This window comes from Phyllobates terribilis, unplaced genomic scaffold (genome assembly GCF_046119375.1).
Source record: "Phyllobates terribilis strain yellow unplaced genomic scaffold, ASM4611937v1 Scaffold_120__1_contigs__length_5212024, whole genome shotgun sequence".
NCBI classification, from domain to species: Eukaryota; Metazoa; Chordata; class Amphibia; order Anura; family Dendrobatidae; genus Phyllobates; species Phyllobates terribilis.
Window position 1 is genome coordinate 1,509,360 of NW_027362880.1, and position 18,970 is coordinate 1,528,329.

General features: G+C 49.4%; 1 pseudogene; it reads left to right on the forward strand.

The window, feature by feature from the left end:
* The window catches only part of LOC141201635 (uncharacterized), a 35,155-nt pseudogene that overhangs the window by 6,935 nt on the left and 9,250 nt on the right, over positions 1–18,970 (forward strand).

Sequence of the window (18,970 nt, forward strand, 5' to 3'; positions counted from 1 at the left end):
TGTCCATTTGGACCCTTTTTGCCCATGCTTTAACTTCATGGCTAATGTCTTGAGATGTTGCTTCAGTATTGCCAAATAATATTCTTTTCTCATTATGCCATCTATTTTGTGAAGTGCATCAGTCCCTCCTGCAGCAAGACAACTCCACAACATGATGCTGTCACCCCCGTGTTTCACAGTTGGGATGGTGTTCTTAGGCTTCCAAGCTTCTCCCTTTTTCCTCCAAATGTAACAATGGTAATCATGCCCAAAATTTTAGTTTAATCAAACCACAGGACATGCCTCCAAAAATTAAGGTCTTTGTTCCTGTGAGCATTTGCCAACATTAATCTGGCTTTTTTAGGTTTCTTTTGGAGTAATGGCTTCTTCTTGGCAGAGTGGCCTTTCAGCCCATGTTGATACAGCACTCATTTCACTGTGGATATTGACACAGTCTTACCAGCTTCCGCCATCATCTTCACAAGGTCTCTCGCTTTTGTCCTTGGGTTGATATGCACATGTTGGACCAAAAGCACGTTCATCTCTGGGACACAGAACCCGCCTACTTCCTGAGCGGTATGATGGCTGGACATTCCCATCTTGTTTGTACTTGCGTATAATTGTTTGTACAGATGAATGAGGCACCTTCAGGTATCTTGAAATTGCACCCAAGGATGAGCTGGACTTGTGCAAGTCCACAATTCTCTTCCTGGTATCTTGGCTGATTTCTTTAGACTTTCGCATGATGCTACACAAAGAAGCAGTGTGTGTCAGGTGTGTATTAAAATACATCCATACGTGTGTCTCTAAATAACTAAGATGTTGCCAAAAAAACGGAAGCTTCCAAACACGTGATATGTGTTGTGTCGGCGTCTCTGCCTCCTGCGCGGCAGAGACGTCGATCCACTCATCACCGTGGCTATGGTTCGGCGTTCCCCGCTATTTCCTCTGGTCTCACCGCAGCATCTTCCCAGGGTGCGTGCACCGCGCGCAGATCCCCCCGGGCACTGTAGTCTTAAAGGGGCCGCGCGCGCCGTCCTAAAAAGTCCCTGGCCAATGGCCGGAGGACTGCCCCTATTTAAAGCACCTCCTCAAAAATGGAGGTGCCTGTGCAAAGTTGTGGTTTGTGTTCTAAACACTCTTTCCAGCCCTCAGGTCCCAGTGCTGCCTGCCTGTCTATCAGCCATGTCCGCCTGTCAGTCTGCCTGCCAAGCCTGCCCGTTTACCTGCATTGTCTATCAGCCATGCTCATCTGTTGTGCCTCTTGGCTTTGGCCATCAGTCCCATGGGAGTCGCCTGCTCTCACTGGAGGTCGGTCCCAGTGTGGCACCTGTTCCACCTTCTCCATCCCTCCTTGGTTCACGGAGTCGATTAAGCCGCCGTGTAGCCAGGGTCCAGTTACGCCCCTCTGGTCCCTCCTCATATCTCAGCACAGAGGTTCCATCACCCGGACCCGTAACAGTATGATCATATGGGCAGTCCAGAATTGTTTAAAGGCATAGTAATCTTAGTGTATGTAAACTTTTGACTTTGCAGTAAGTAATAAATATGCCTTAAAACATTCTCTCTCTCTCATTATTCTGGCATTTGACAAATATTAAAAATTATGGTAATCCTAATTGACCTATAATGGGAAAGGTTTATTCTGATTTAATTTAAGATATTGAGAAAAACGTGAATACAGTGAAGGAAATAATTATTTGATCCCTTGCTGTTTTTGTAAGTTTACCCACTGACAAAGACATGAACAGTCTGTATGGTTTAGAGATGATCTGCAAAGAGGAGTGGACAAAAATTCCTCCTTACATGTGAGCAAACCTCATCATCAACTACAAAAAAAGTCTGACTGCTGTGCCTGCCAACAAGGGTTTTGCCACCAAGTACTAAGTGTTGTTTGCAAGAGGAATCAAATACTTATTTGTCACTACAAAATGAAAATAAATTTATCTAATTTATACAATGTATTTTTTTTTTTTTTTTGGATATTCTATCTCTCAATGTTAAAATTAACCTACCCTTAAAATTACAGACTGTTCATGTCTTTGTCAGTGGGTAAACTTACAAAAACAGCAAGGGATCACAAGGGCTTCTGAGGTACAGCCACCAGTGAGCGGGGTCACCATTGTTGAGGGTGCCAACCTCCCCAGCTAGGCAGTATAAGCTTTGTTTAGGTACAGGATAGGGTAAGGTAGTGACCGTGTCAATTATTTAGCAGCATCATTGTTTAGATCTGTTTATATACATCCACAACAAGCCATTCAGCTTGTAATTTTGCTAGTTTTAAGTACATATCTGCTGTTAGTCCAGTTTTTAATGCATATATTTAATAAATGTTTAAGATTTTACTTTAGGGAGGTTTTCCCACAGTACTGCCCCCTACACCCACAATATGGTTTCATCCACTCCACCGACTACCCCAGTGCTGATTAATAAATACTCACTTAGCCCCATTCTTGGTGCAGATACTAATAAATCCAGAACCTATGAGATTTTTACTACATCATAGTTGGATAGTTAGAGGCGTATTATCCATAGCGGCAGCCCACCCGGCCACTATTGTGCCCATGAGAAAAACAAGAATTTGAGCTTGGTTTAAATTGGTATACATTCAGCACATAATGCATGTTTACAATGGCCATTAATCAGAAAAAAACTACAAGAAGAAAAATGATCATAAACCCTGCTGTAAATAAATAAATAAAAAGCAAAAGTGCTTTTAAATAAAATAGGGTTCTTAGTAACACTGTTTTTGATCAAAAATAGCATGAAAGCTACCATGGCAAGATGAACCTATTCGGGATAGTCCTACTCTGTCTAATATTAAAAACTTTACCATGTGTCAAAGCCTCAAACTTCTGTGTGTGAATCAGACATGAGATCTAATGTGATAGAAGATTACAGTGCAGGGAAGACGGGAAACATTCATATAGCCGGCCAGTGGTGATGTAGTCAGTAACGGACTCTGGCCAAATATGTTTCTAGAGCTGTAGTAGAAGATGAAGATGTCGTCCTCATGATGAAGTAGTTATTCCTCATGTCACGTGTAATGAATATCTCCTGCAGTATTGCTAATGCTGATTCCAGTGTCGGTAAATGAGACGAGAATTAGCTTTATGGAAGATGAGTCTATGAGAAACGTGTTCAGCTGCAGACTCCAAGGAAGAAACTGCTTGTTGTCTGTGGCCTAAAATATATATGTTTTATTACTAGATGTAAAGCAGAAAACTAAATACCGTATTTTTCGGACTATTAGACGCACTTTTTTCCTCCAAAGTTTTGGAGGAAAATAGGAGATGCGTCTTATAGTCCGAATGTTGGGGGATGAGGGGGTATATATATGATGTGTGGGGGGAGCGGTAGCGGCGGAGGAGTGGGGCACAGGAGGCAGCAGCCTACACTGTCCCCGCTGCTAAAGAAAATTAATATTCAGTGCTCCCCACGCCCATGGAAGCGTGAATGAATATTTAACCTGTCTCTATGCTCATGGTCGTGGAGAGCGAGTGAATATTCATGCCCTTTAATAGCTTGCACACGTGATCTCCCAGCAGGAGCTGTTCTGCAGCTGTGTGCCGGCTATTAAGGAGCATGAAGTCACTGTGACTTCCGGGAGCTGATCTCTCCTTGTGAACCGCGCATGGTAGTGACGCCAGGCGTGGCTCACATGACAAGATCAGTGGGGCAGACAGGACGCAGCGCTGGAGGAGAGAAGAAAGGGGAGTGGGAGTGTTTATTTTTATTTTTTTATGTGCAGCATGATGGGGATGAGGGGGACCATACATACCAGGATAAGGATGAGGGGGCCATACATATCAGGACAGGGATGAGGGGTGCCATGCATATCAGGACAGGGATGAGGGGTGCCATGCATATCAGGACAGGGATGAGGGGTGCCATGCATATCAGGACAGGGATGAGGGGGGTGTCATGCCTACCAGGACAGTGATGAGGGGGGTGCCATGCATGCCAGGATCGGGATGTGGGGTGCCATGCATGCCAGGATAGGGATGGGGGGTGCCATGCATGCCAGGATAGGGATGAGGGGGGTGCCATGCATGCCAGGATAGGGATGAGGGGGGTGCCATGCATGCCAGGATAGGGATGAGGGGGGTGCCATGCATGCCAGGATAGGGATGGGGGGTGCCATGCATGCCAGGACAGGGATGAGGGGGGTGCCATGCATACCAGGATAGGGATGGGGGGTGCCATGCATGCCAGGATAGGGATGGGGGGTGCCATGCATGCCAGGATAGGGATGGGGGGTGCCATGCATGCCAGGACAGGGATGGGGGGTGCCATGCATGCCAGGACAGGGATGGGGGGTGCCATGCATGCCAGGACAGGGATGGGGGGTGCCATGCATGCCAGGACCGGGATGGGGGGTGCCATGCATGCCAGGACAGGGATGGGGGGTGACATGCATGCCAGGGCAGGAATGAGGGGTGACATGCATGCCAGGATAGGGATGAGGGGTGACATGCATGCCAGGATAGGGATGGGGGGTGCCATGCATACCAGGATAGGGATGGGGGGTGCCATGCATGCCAGGATAGGGATGAGGGGTGCCATGCATGCCAGGATAGGGATGAGGGGTGCCATGCATACCAGGATGGAGGGGTGCCATGCATACCTGGATGGAGGGATGCCAGGCATACCAGGATGGGGATGGGGGCCACGTATAAAAGGAAGGGGGGCATATAAACCAAGATGGGGGATATTGTTAGAATTGGAGGACATTACCCCTATACCAGTGTCAGCAATGTCAACACATTTTTTGCTTAATTTTTTTTTTCTATTTTCTTCCTCTAAAACCTAGGTGCATCTTATAGTCCGAAAAATACGGTACTGTAAAATAATATATCTCCTCATATGTTTCTGTGGCATCCCGGTTCACGTTCTACTGCTGCTAAATGAGACAGTTGTAGTGTGATAGTAGACTTGTTCCAGTGTGGGCACTGTGAGTTAGGAGATATAATACATTGCATTGTAAATTGGACTTTCCTGCCATCTACTGGCCAATGTGTGTATATGAAAGGTAAGTGATTCTCCTCACAATAAGCTGCCATAGAAATGGCTGTGAGGAGTCTCCCAGCTCAGGGCTCGCACACTGACTGAGCACTGGTACAAATCAGTAGTGGGCGGTTCAAGCTGCCTAATGAAGATACAGGAGACAGACACTATTTCTTACAGAAGTTTCCATGCCAGTCCACGCTGGGGGGACATTTTTCTCCACATAATCTCCTTCCAAAAAAGACAAGCCTCTTCCAGTCAGGAGAGATAACTCTGTTCGTGTGCTCTCCTGCACGCTGGTTATCCTGTTTGCTTCTAGCCGGACCAGATCCACGTGGCTGCCACACCATCGAATACCCCCTGCGAAAGGGAACGGTGGGCTAAAAACTGTGAGCACACCCAGACTTTAGTGTGTTTCCACGGAGAGCCAATCTGTGAAGGTTCCTCCATCAGTGTAATATTTCTTAGACTGCGCATAGCATTTCCTCTACTAGCAAGTGAAGAGGACTCTGCTCCAGCCGCCCTGAGAGGCCATAACCTCGCTTGTCTCATGAGGAGAGAACCATTACTTTCATATGCACAAAATACTGTAAACTTTGCCTTCAAGAGAGACTGTACCCCGTTACCTCCTTCAGTAAAATTGTTATGTTTACAAGTTCACCTGCGTGTCTGGCTGCGTGTGATTGCACAAACATCACGGGCACTCCAAACTTGCACCCAGACACCACAACTACAGGAGTGCCCCCTGGGGGTCCTATACCATCCACAAGTGCCACCTTCCGACAATTGTTGTGGACACTAGGGAAGTGTTTAGGGGTCCAGCGACCCACTCCAACTACTGTGACATCATTATCTGCTGCCTTTGAGACTACATACCCCAGCTGGCCCTTCTGCAACATCTGGGGCCTCCTCAGTGGCCCACCACATTTCCCCTTATTATCTCCAGTAATTGTATTATTACACAGGATTTTTATGATGTTACATCAGCTCATCATCATCTCATTCAGGTCCCTACAATATCGGATCCCCTCAGTGAAGATCTTCTATATAAGAGAATTTTCCTGATTTACCCATCAAGGATGGATATGGACAGAGACAAGATGGTGGAGAGGATATTCCACCTCACCCTAGAGATCCTCTTCCGGCTTACTGGAGAGGTGAGAGATTCTGATGACGTCACATTACATCATTCTTATCTATGGGAATAACAGATGGACAGAACTGGAGAGGTGAGGACTCTGGAAATGTCTAGAGTAAGATTTATTAATGTGTGTCTCCATAATCAGGATTACACAGTAGTGAAGAAGACCTCTAGTGAGCACTGTCAGGACCCTGTGTCTGAGGGATGGGGAAGACTACTGAGCCCTCGACCTCACCCCCTGATACATGAGGACATCAATGACCAGAAGATCCTAGAACTCGCCTACAAGATGATTGGGCTGCTTACTGGAGAGGTGACACTGCTGGGAATGCTGGGATATTATACAGTAACGCTATGAAGGGATCGGGGATGACGGTGTCATTGTATGTGTCAGGTTCCTATAAGGTGTCAGGATGTCGCCGTCTATTTCTCCATGGAGGAGTGGGAGTATTTAGAAGGACACAAAGATCTGTACAAGGACGTCATGATGGAGGTTCCCCAGCCCCTCACATCACCAGGTAATAGACAGGACTAAATACACACGGCCTATAATTATCTGTATGTAAAGAATGAATTCAGTCCCTGTATGTGTTTCCTCCAGATATATCCAGTAAGAGAACAACACCAGAGAGATGTCCCCATCCTCTTCTTCCACAGGACTGTAAACAAGAAGATCCCAATGTTCCTCAAAATCATCAGGTAGATGGAGAGAAGGTGTCATGAGATCTATAATGTGTAGACAGCTGTGAAGGTCTTGTGCTCAGCCTTGTTTTATCCACCAGTACTATATGTTTTATACTAGCTATTGAACCCATTCTACGCCCAGGTGGCGAGCATTTTTATTGCTATATGGTCTCCCATGCTGGTATGTGCTGCTCCCCTCCTGGTATTTGTGCTGCCCCCATCCTGTCCCCACCATCCTATCCTGGTATGCATGGCACCAGTCACCCCCAAATCCTGGTATGCATGGCACCAGTCACCCCCAAATCCTGGTATGCATGGCACTCCTCACCCCCAATCCTGGTATGTATGGCACCCCTCACCCCCATATCCTGGTATGCATGGTACCCCTCACCCCCAATCCTGGTATGCATGGTACCCCTCACCCCCCAATCCTGGTATGCATGGTCCCCTCACCCCGCAATCCTGGTATGTGTGGTACCCCTTATCATGGTATGCATGATCCCCTCATCCCACAATCCTGGTATGCATGGTCCCCTCACCCCCCAATCCTGATATGTGTGGCCCCCTCACCCCCCAATCCTGGTATGTGTGGCCCCCTCATTCCTTTCACACTGTACACACATACAAAAAAATAAACAGTTATACTCACCTTTCTTCCCTGTGCTCCAGCGCTTCTGCGCCCTGTTCTGCCGGAGGCCGGGGGAGGAGTGTGTCGCCGAAGCACTGCGCTGTCCGACGCCATTTTTGCTGAACACACACTGTAAATGTGTCTTCAGTAAAACGGCGCCAGATAGCGCTATGCACATGCGCCGATCCGACGCCTCACTCCTGCCCCATCTCCGACGAAGAGAGGCACCGCTGCAACGCTCCTCCCGATCAGGTAAGTATGGCGCCGGAGATTGCGGTATACGTTCAGTGCCTACGCATACAGCGATCTCCGGAGCCATACACACTCCTCTTACCTGTAATGGCTGGATGCCTGATTCTGTCTGGAGCCATACTGCGCGTCGCGCATGCGCAGTCTATCGAGGCTTCAGACAGAGACCCGCATCCCCGGTTATATTATAGACTATTGTAATGAGAACGGTGGAGATGGCAGGATTAGAGCTGATCATAGATGTGACTTCTCCATGTTTACAATATTTGTTTCAGGGTGAAGATCTGACCCATATTAATACTACAGAGACATATGTGAGGGGTGATGAGCGGTGTAAAGAGGAGATTCCTACATATGACTACCCAGGTGAGTAGTGACCACTAAATGCAGAGAAGTCACAGATTCTTCTCAGTCCCTGTCTGTGGCTACTTTATCGGTGGTGTAGTCCGGCCGTATCACAATCGTGTGATCACCATTTTGCCACTAGTCCACAACATTCTCCCCCATCCAAAACTATTCAAATCATTGTGGACATTGAAAGCCCTTTTCTATAGAACTTACAACCTCGACAATCCACCTACCCCCTGGGATTAGGAGACGCTGACCGTGACCTGTCCAGATCTGTAAACTACAAGGCCAAATGGCAGCGTACGTAGAATGTGCTGACAAGTTAGAAAATCACTTGAAGAAAAATATTCTGATGGGCCTGTAAGAGAAAGCGGAGGGTAATGAGGCTGTTCCTTCCTAGATCCCTGATATCTTATTGGATGAATCTACCTTCTCTCCCTTCTGTGCTGCTGAATGTGCTCATATGGTCCCTACAAGACCAGGTCCAGTCTTTCTGGCCAAACTTCACTTTTATGATCAACAACATTAAATGTGCAGTGAGGCCAAGTGTGAATTTCTGTACAATAACAGCAGAGTTTCCCTTTATCCTGACTTTTCAATTTCTTTTAAAACCAACTAACTTCAAACAGGATTGTGATAAACTATACAGAAAACATTACACCTGTGCCATGATATATCTCTAAGCTGTGCGTGGCTGATGGCTGTAATATACATTTATTCACGCCTGCAGGAGATGTGTTGGCTCCAGCCCTGGTTTCATGGATTCACTCCACGTCATAAATTCCATTATATTTTCAATCCTATAGAATTCAGATTACTGCACAATCTCTCCTGAAATGGGGGCGCTAATACTTTCTCTACTCTTCTGGTCAGGACTCATAGTAGCTCCAATGGTCCACCACAAATGAGTGTGACTGCTATTTAGTTTGTAGTTCTCCTCTCATACATATGTTGTTGTTGAGGATGTAACATAGAATAAAAAAAGAAGTTATTTTTTCCAGGTTCATTCTGTATGATAGTTTGATTGTGGTGGGATCGTCCGGCCTCACTTATGTCAGTCTGTAACTCCCTGGTAGCCTTTAAAAAAAAGGTCTCCATTGACTCTCCCAGGTGCCCGAGATCTAAAATTAAGACATTTTCAACTCTGCACTATTATAAATAGTTCTCTTTAATAAAAGTATATTTTTTCTTTAATCTCATGTGATAGAAAATATTTATTAGACCTTACAATAATTTAGATGGCCCAGAGCCACGAAGCCGCATACTATAATTACCCAGAGAGGTTTCACCACTAGTTACTCATTTATTACTGATGGAGACTGTTGAGTTTGATCATTTCAGTAGATGTGTTATTGTCTATACTCACAGTTTTGCTCATCATCCTTTAACCCCTCTACATGGATCTGTTCTTACACAGAGACCCCTAGGCTTGGGCCACGGTGTTACCTGTTCTATGGTGTGAGATGAGAAGAAGGATAGTCAGGTAGTTGGGACAGGACCAGGAAAGCAGAGAAAATACAAAATCAGAAAACACAAGAGTAGTCAGTAAACGGGCCGAGGTCACAACAGGAAACAAATACACAAGCCGGGAGCTGAGCACAGAGGACTGAACCAGAGGAGAACAAGGCTGTATCTGGCAGCTTCCGGCAATATGCTTCCAGCTTTAGTAGGGCTCGGTGCTTTCCAGTTGGCTGAAGCAGGGAGCAGATTACTCCAGCTGGACAGCGCACACCCCCATACTGCCAGACTGGATGGTACTACTGGTCCCAGGCACCCTAATCTTAGTGGCTGGACAGAGCCTTCGCCACACAGAGCTTCTGGTTCTGACGTCTCCTCCATCCCCAGCACCGCCTGCAGGATGAATAAGGCGGCTCCTGGTGAGAGAAGCTGACATTGCAGGAGCAGATCCCAGAGGAGATGGGACACACCATTTGCAGAAGCCCTAATGTGACATAATAACAGAAAACCAGAGCAGTAATAATCTTTATTTTCTCTCTCTCTATCTATCTATCTATCTATATATAGCGCCAACATATTCCTCAGCGCTTTACATACATTATCATCGCTGTCCCCATTGGGGCTCACAATCTAAATTCCCTATCAGTAGTATGTCTTTGAAGTGTGGGAGGAAACCAGAGAAACACGGGGAGAACATACAAACTCCTTGCAGATGTTGTCCTTGGTGGGATTTGAGCCCAGGACCCCAGGCTGCAGTACGAACCACTGAGCTATCGTGCTGCCCTAAGCAGGGCAGCACGGTTAAATGCACATAAAGTGACTCCATTGTGTAATTTTTAACCCTCAGGGAATTAATCTAAAGGGGTAGTGACTATTTTGATTCTACTGGCACTTTCCGGATATTAGCACGCAGTGGATGTTGGAGAGTGAAAATTGCAATTATGCCATTTCATTGCCCAACACATAGTGCCCAGATTGTGCTCCAGGAGACACACACCATGAATTAAGTGGGTTCTTCTCACTATAGTAATGTCAAATACATAGATGCTAAATGTGGTTTGGGCACACTGCAAGGCTCAGAAGCAAGGGGGAGATTTGACTTTGGGAGATCGGATATTGCTGGATTGGGTTATGGAAGCCATGTTGCTTTACAAGAGCCTTTATGGAAACCTCTGTTTTTTTTCCCTTCTTCCATGACAGCACCACCTGAAAGAGGGTATCCGCCCACCAAGGGTACACGCGGGAGTGCAGTGGTATTATGCACCCTGTGGCTAAGCGCGCTGGCAAGTGGGACTACCGGGGCTGTGCACATGCAGGGCACGTGTCAAGAGGTTCCGGCGCGCCCTGCTAACGTAGCGTGCCGGAATGCCGGGAACAGGACTACACACACGCAGGGCGCATGTTAGTTTACGCCGCACCCTGCTGACGTTGCGCGCCAGAATGTTGGTCCATGGGGCTGCGCACACGCAGAGCGTGTGTCAGGAAGTGAAGCGCCCTGCGGCAAGAGCCGCAGTCACCAGAGCAGCAGAAGCCACCAAAGCAGCCTCAGCAGCAACAGCAGCTCCATCAAGGCCGCAGCAGTGTCAGTCGGACAAGCGGCAGCAAGACCCGCCAGAGGAACAGGGCAGGTCGCGAGTCCACCATCTCCAGCCGGGAGCGATCATATGAATTGATCCAGCCTCAATCTCCGGTACCCTGAACGGCAGAGTAGTGAGTGATCTATGTGAAAGTTCACCATAGTAGATGGGTCCCTTTTTTCTATGTATTTTTTCTACTAGGAAAAACCCAAAAAGGGAAGTGCCAAGAGGAATAACATGGAGTGTGCGCTGTGCGGGGTTAATTTTCCCTGCACTTATACTAAAAAGCTTAGCCCAAGTTGTATCCGAGAAACCATATCAGAGGAAACACCTAATTTTGCTATGGATTTAAAATCTTTAATCCAGACGGAGGTTAGGGACTCACTAAAGACGTTGGCTACACGTAAAAAGAGTAGGAAGCTGAGACGTCATACATCAGACTCAGAAAAATCTGTAGTATTCCAGGGCAAGGGGAAGTCTGTTTCCTCTCCTACCTACTCGTCATCCTCATCATCATCATCATCCTCAGATAGCGATACAGGAGGTAGGCCGTGTTTTCCAGTGCAAAACACGGATAAGCTGATTTAAAGCCATCAGAACAACTATGGGCATAGACGATACCAAGACCCCTAGTACTGTTCAGGACATCATGTTTGGGGGTCTGGGTCAGAAGAAGAGGCGCACATTCCCTGTCAATGAGAGGATAGTTTATCGACAGGGAATAGAAAAGACCTGATAGGAGAGGGCAGTTACCATCACCTTCAAAGAGAAGATACCCGTTTGAGGAAGAAGAATCAACCAGGTGAGATAAAACCCCAAAAATTGACGTGACGGTATCAAAATTCTCTAAAAAAAATCCACCCTGCCGTTTGAGGATTTAGGAGCTTTCAAGGATCCTCTTGATAAAAAAGCGGAAACCTTATTAAAACAAACCTGGGAGTGTCCAGCGGGAGAATTGAAACCGGAAGTCGCAGCCACTTGCACAGCCCGGTCAATGATGGTCTGGTTTCAGCATCTAGAAGACCAGATTAAAGGGGACATTCCAAGGGAAAAAATCCTGGCCAGTCTTCCGCTAATGCAGGGGGCGGCTGCCTTCCTCGCGGACGCTTCGGCAGATTCAGTAAGACTGGCCGCCAGATCAGCGAATTTATCCATCGCAGCTCCCAGAGCTCTGTGGCTCAAGAGCTGGTCAGGTGATGTACAGTCTAAGATGAAACTGTTCAATCCCATGTGAAGGGGAGTTTCTTTTTGGCAAAGTTCTGGATGACATACTGGATAAAGCCGCAGATAAGAAACACAGGTTTTCCAGTGTGTTGATGCCTCAGTACAAGACTTCCTTTTGTAAAAGGAAGTATATCATAGGTACATTTTCCAGAGACCAGGGCAGATGGAAGGACAAGGAGTGAAGGCTTCATGTTCGGAGGTCCTTCCTCTGAGAACAGAAAAACCCCTAAGTGATGGGCCTCCCCAGGTAGGAGGAAGACTGTCCCACTTCCTGCCTACCTGGGAATAAATTACATCCAGTGCCTGGATATTAGGGATTATAAAGACAGGACTGAGACTGGAATTCAGATCAATTCCCCTGCAGACCTTCAGGATTTCGTCTTCCAGGAGGCCCAGAGAGCAAACAGCCCTGGAGCAAGAGGTATTAAACCTAATGGAAAAGAAGGTTCTGAGAGAGACTAATAAGCGAGCAGGGGAAAGGATTCTATTCGCCCCTGTTTCTGATAAAGAAGCCGGATGGCTCCTTTAGAACCATAATCAACTTGAAGGGCCTAAACAACTTTCTAATCTACAGACCCTTCAAAATGGAATCTATAATATTAGCCATAAAGGTGTTGTTCCCGGGTTGTTATATGAGTGTCCTCGACCTGAAGGACGCCTATTACCACGTCCCAATCCATACAGGATACCAGCAGTATTTGAGAGTAGCTGTGTATATCATCAATCTTGTGAGGCAATTTCAGTTCACAGCTCTGCCCTTCGGCCTCTCCATGGCTCCAAGAATCTTTACGAAGATCATTCTGGAGGTCATGGCGCATTTGAGAGAACAAGATACTCTAGTTGTCCCTTACCTGGACGACTTCCTGGTAGTATGCAGATCAAGAGAGCATTGAAAACTCGCATTGACAGGAGTCAGAGCCAGCCTGATCAATCTTGGATGGATACTGAATCTAGAGAAGTCAAGCCTGGAGCCTCGGAAGGTTCTGTCTTTTTTAGGGCTTATCTTGGACTCAGAGGGATAGACTTGTCTGCTACCGGAAGACAAGAAAAACAAAATTACGTCCCTAGCCTAAGGAGTAGTCAGGAATCCATTCATGACCCTAAGGAAAGCAATGTCTCTTTTAGGTACAATGACATCATGTATCCCAGCAGTCCAGTGGGCTCAGATACACTCCCGATATCTGCAGCAATGTTACGGGTCCGGGAGGTGGAACCTCTGAGCTGCAATACAAGGGGGAAGTCCTTGTAAGGAAGCGGGTGACTCCCAGGGAAGGCAAGCAGGTAGTCACAGCTAGTGACGGGGACAGTCTCTGGGTAAACGGGCAGGTGGTCACCGCAGGTGACGGGGACAGTCTCTGGGTAGACAGGCAGGTGGTCACGGCAAGTGACGGGGACAGTCTCTGGGTAGACAGGTAGGTGGTCACGGCAAGTGACGGGGACAGTCTCTGGGTAGACAGGCGAGGCGGATACCTGACAGGTAACTGGCGGGCGCTCCCAGGTGAGCGGGCTGACGGAGACAGCAGATAACAGGCAAGTAACTGGTGGCCGCTCCAGGTGAGCGGGCTGACAGACGAGGCAGGAGACAGGCAGGTAACTGGTGGATTCTCCCAGGTGAGCAGTCTGGCAGACAAGGCAGGTAACAGGCAAGTAACTGGTGGACGCTCCCAGGTGAGCAGTCTGACTGACGAGGCAGGTAACTGAAGGACGCTCCCAGGTGAGCGGACTGGCAGACAAGGCAGGTAACTAGTAGACGCTCCCAGGTGAGCGGTCTGGCGGACAAGGCAAGTAACAGGCTGGCAGGCAGGACGAGAAGTCAGGCTAGCAGCGGAACCTGGGGGCTGAAGCACAGGTGAGACACAGTGCAAACAACATTGCTCGGGCACCTCCATTTTGGAGGAGGTGCCTTATATATGGGAGGTCCAACGGCAATTGGCCGGGGACTCCTAAGGACGGCGCGCGCGGTCCCTTTAAGAGAGGAGGAGAGCGCGCGCGCCCTAAGCACACTGCCGGGGAAGGAGCGCGTGCCGGAAGCAGCGGGGTGAGAAGCGCTGGAGGACGCCGCGCCAGAAGCGGGGAGGTGAGAGGGACGGCGTCTCTGCCTAGCAAGGGGCAGAGACGCCGATGCTACAGTACCCCCCCCTTTAGGCCCCCTCTTTTTTAGGCCAGAAGGAAATTTTTCAAGGAGAAGCGGGGCGTTGATGTTCTCCCTGGGTTCCCAAGTTCTCTCCTCAGGACCAAACCCCTTCCAATCTACCAGAAAAAGGTCTTTCCTCTTACCCTCTTGGTGGCCAGAATACTCTCTACCTCAAAGACGTCTTCAGCGGAAACCGGAGCAGGGGGAGCACCTGGATTATTGGAAAAAGAGTTAAAGACAACGGGTTTGAGGAGAGATACGTGGAAGGAGTTGGGAATCCGTAAGGTGGCCGGGAGTTTTAATTTGTAGGCCACTGGATTAATTTGCCTGAGGATTTCGAATGGGCCGATGAACCGAGGACCTAACTTGTAGGAGGGTATCTTGAGCCGTACATGTTTGGAGGAGAGCCAAACCTTGTCTCCCAGACGGAATTGAGGCGGATCCAGACGTCTCTTATCAGCATATCTCTTCATCCGCTCGGAGGACAGAAGAAGTGCGGACCTAGTACTCTCCCAAATGGTAGAAAACTCGCTGACAAGAGACTGCGCGGCAGGGTTGTCCACAGAGGCGGAGACGGGAAACGGAATCCGGGGGTGCTGGCCATAGACAATAAAGAACGGGGATTTGGAAGAGGATTCGCTCTCGTGGTTATTGTAAGAGAATTCGGCCCAAGGGAGGAGGTCCACCCAATCAGAATGGTGGGCATTAACAAAGTGCTGGAGATAGCTGGTAAAGATCTGATTGATCCGCTCCACTTGACCATTGGACTGAGGGTGGTAAGCGGAGAAGTCCAGGGTGATGTCCAGCAGTTTACATGTGGCTCTCCAGAAGTGAGGTGAACTGAACCCCTCGATCCGACACGATGTGGAGGGGTAGGCCATGGAGACGGAAGATATGACGGATAAAGTCCTTAGCCAGCTCAGGTGCAGACGGAAGACCAGGCAGGGGAATGAAGTGGGCCATTTTAGAAAAGCGGTCCGCGACCACCCAAATGACAGTACACCCGGCAGAGACAGGAAGGTCGGTAATGAAGTCCATAGCGATGTGTTGCCACGGGGCAACAGGTATGGGAAGCGGCAGGAGATGACCAGCTGGTAAGTGTCTGGGAACTTTGTTGCGGCCACAAGATGAACAGGCATAGACGAAGTCTACCACATCCTTATGCAGGGTAGACCACCAGTAATGCCGGGAAATGAGTAGGAAGGTCTTTTTTTGGCCGGCATGGCCAGCTAGTTTAGAAGAATGACCCCAGCGAAGAACCTTCTCACGGTCAGGAGGTGCCACGAACGTCTTGCCGGGTGGAAGACGAGTCAAATCCAAGGGGGCCACATTCATCACCTTGGAGGGGTCGATAATGTGCATAGGCTCCTCCTCTTGGTCGGAGGACAGGAAGGATCGGGACAAGGCATCAGCTTTGACATTCTTGTCCGCCGGGCGGAAATGAAGGATGAAATCGAAGCGGGCAAAAAACAAAGACCACCGGGCCTGACGTGGATTAAGTCTCTGGGCATTTTGGAGATATGCCAGGTTTTTGTGATCCGTGTAGATGATCACCGGGTATAGAGCCCCTTCAAGCAGGTAACACCACTCCTCCAGCGCCAATTTAATGGCTAACAGTTCTCAGTCTCCTATGGAGTAATTGCGCTCAGAGGAGGAGAAGATTTTACAGAAAAAGCCGCAGGTTACCATTCTCCCGGATGAAGACTTTTGGGTGAGCACTGCTCCGGCTCCAGAGGAGGAAGCATCAACCTCCAGGTAGAACTGTTTGTTGCAGTCCGGACGGTGCAGCACAGGGGCAGAGGAGAAGGCTTGCTTCAGGGAAAGGAAGGCCTCCTCAGCTTTGGGTGGCCATACCTTGGGATTTGCTCCCTTATGGGTGAGCGCAAATATGGGCGCAGTCCGAGACGAGAAGTGAGGAATGAAGAGACGATAGTAATTAGCGAAGCCCAGGAATCACTGTATCGCCTTCAAGCCTTCCGGACGGGGCCACTTTAGGACAGCAGAGAGCTTCTCGGGATCCATTCGCAAGCCTGTCTGGGAGATAACATGGCCCAAGAATGGAAGAGAGGTCTGCTCAAAAAGGCACTTCTCGTATTTAGCATAGAGGTGGTTCTGCCTGAGCCTAAGCAGGACCTGACGAACATCCCTCCGGTGTGTGGGAAGATCCGGAGAGAAGACCAAGATGTCGTCCAGGTATACCACCACGCAGGAGTAATGAAGGTCACGGAAGATGTCGTTGACCAGTTCTTGGAAGACGGCGGGAGCATTGCAGAGACCGAAGGGCATCACACGGTACTCATAGTGTCCTTCCCGGGTATTAAATGCCGTTTTCCACTCTTCTCCCTGACGGATACGAACCAGGTTATACGCTCCACGTAGATCCAGCTTGGAAAAGATCCTGGCGCCTTTAAGGCGATCAAATAACTCAGAGATGAGCGGAAGGGGGTATTTATTTTTAACCGTGATCTGATTGAGTCCTCTATAGTCAATACAGGGGCGTAGCGAGCCATCCTTTTTTTTGACAAAGAAGAATCCGGCTCCAGCCGGGGAAGTAGACTTCCGGATGAATCCCCTGGCCAGATTCTCCTCTATGTACTCAGACATGGCCTGGGTTTCGGCTGCAGACAACGGATAAATACGCCCACGGGGTGGAGTGGCGCCAGGTACCAGGTCGATCGGGCAATCATATGGCCTATGAGGTGGCAATGTCTCTGCTTCCTTTTTACCGAAGACGTCAGCATAGGGCCAGTAAGGAGCCGGAAGACCGGGTAAATTAGCTGGGGTAGGTGGAGGACGAACTGGAACCAGGCAGGTCGTATGGCAGACCGGCCCCCACCGGAGTACTTCACCGGAATGCCAGTTCAACACGGGTTCATGTGTCTGGAGCCAAGGTAGACCTAGCAATAGGGAGTGGGAGAGTCCGGGCAACACATGGAAGGAGATTACCTCAGAGTGCAGCATTCCCACCTGCAGGGTTATGGGTTCCGTGGCGAGCAGGATGGTCACCGGAAGGAGTCTTCCATCCACGGAGGCGACTGACAAAGGTTCAGCCAGAGACTTGGTGGGAATACGGTATTTCTCAACCAGGGACTGGGCGATGAGGTTTCCAGCGGATCCAGAATCCAGGTGGGCGAGTTCAAAGTGACGGTTCTCTCCCCAGGAGATAGATACAGACAAAGTCAGGGTTGGAGAGGACTTATTTTTGTCTAGGGCGACCTCTCCGAGCGGTCCTAGACACTGGAGTTTCCCGGCCTCTCCGGGCAGGAACGAATCAGGTGCTCCTTACTGCCACAATAGAAGCAGCTCCCCTCGGCTCGGCGTGACTCTTGGCGAGATTTGACCATCTTGGTCTGGTCGATCTGCATGGGCTCGGGTGAGTGCGCACGGGAAGTGACAGAAGAGGAGACAGGTTTCTGGAAAGTAGGAGCTAGGCGGGGAAACCTTCTCTCACGTGTGGTCTCTTTGGTGCGTTCTTGAAACCGGATGTCAATCCGGGTAGCCAGCGACACCAGGTCATCCAGGGTGGTAGGAATATCCCGACCGGCGAGCTCATCTTTAATCCGACCGGAAAGACCCTCCCAGAAGACGGACACCAGGGCCTCATTATCCCAGGCAAACTCAGAAGCGAGGGTGCGGAACCGTATGGCATATTGGCCCACGGTGAGACTCCCTTGGCGGAGACGTAGCAAAGAGGAGGCATATGAGGTCTTTCGTCCCGGTTCATCGAAGACTCTCCGGAAAGCAGTGAGGAAAGACGACAGGTCGGACCCCAGGGGATCCCCTCTCTCCCACAGGGGGTTAAGCCATGCCAGTGCCTCCCCAGTGAGATGGGACATGATGAATGCCACTTTGGCCCGGTCGGAGATAAACTGATGAGCCAAGAGTTCAAAGTGCAGGGTGCACTGGTTTATGAAGCCCCGAGCTTGAGCGGGGTCGCCTCCGAAGCGAGGAGGTGCAGAAAGCCGGGGTCCGGGGCAGGATGCCATGGTATTGGTGGGCAGCGGCGCTGCCGGGGTGTGAGTCGTGACACTAGCAGTGGTTGCTGGTGGAGCAGTCAGTGTGTCCAGGCGGGAGTTGACATTCCGCAGGTGGTTCAGGATGGACTCCTGCTGGGATATCTGACGGGAGACTTCATGGTATAGGTCAGAGAGCGAGGGAGCTTGGGTGCCACCGGGTTCCATGGCCCGAGCAAACTGTTACGGGTCAGGGAGGTGGAACCTCTGAGCTGCAATACAAGGGGGAAGTCCTTGTAAGGAAGCGGGTGACTCCCAGGGAAGGCAAGCAGGTAGTCACAGCTAGTGACGGGGACAGTCTCTGGGTAAACGGGCAGGTGGTCACGGCAGGTGACGGGGACAGTCTCTGGGTAGACAGGCAGGTGGTCACGGCAAGTGACGGGGACAGTCTCTGGGTAGACAGGCAGGTGGTCACGGCAAGTGACAGGGACAGTCTGTGGGTAGACAGGCAGGTGGTCACGGCAAGTGACCGGGACAGTCTCTGGGTAGACAGGCGAGGCGGATACCTGACAGGTAACTGGCGGGCGC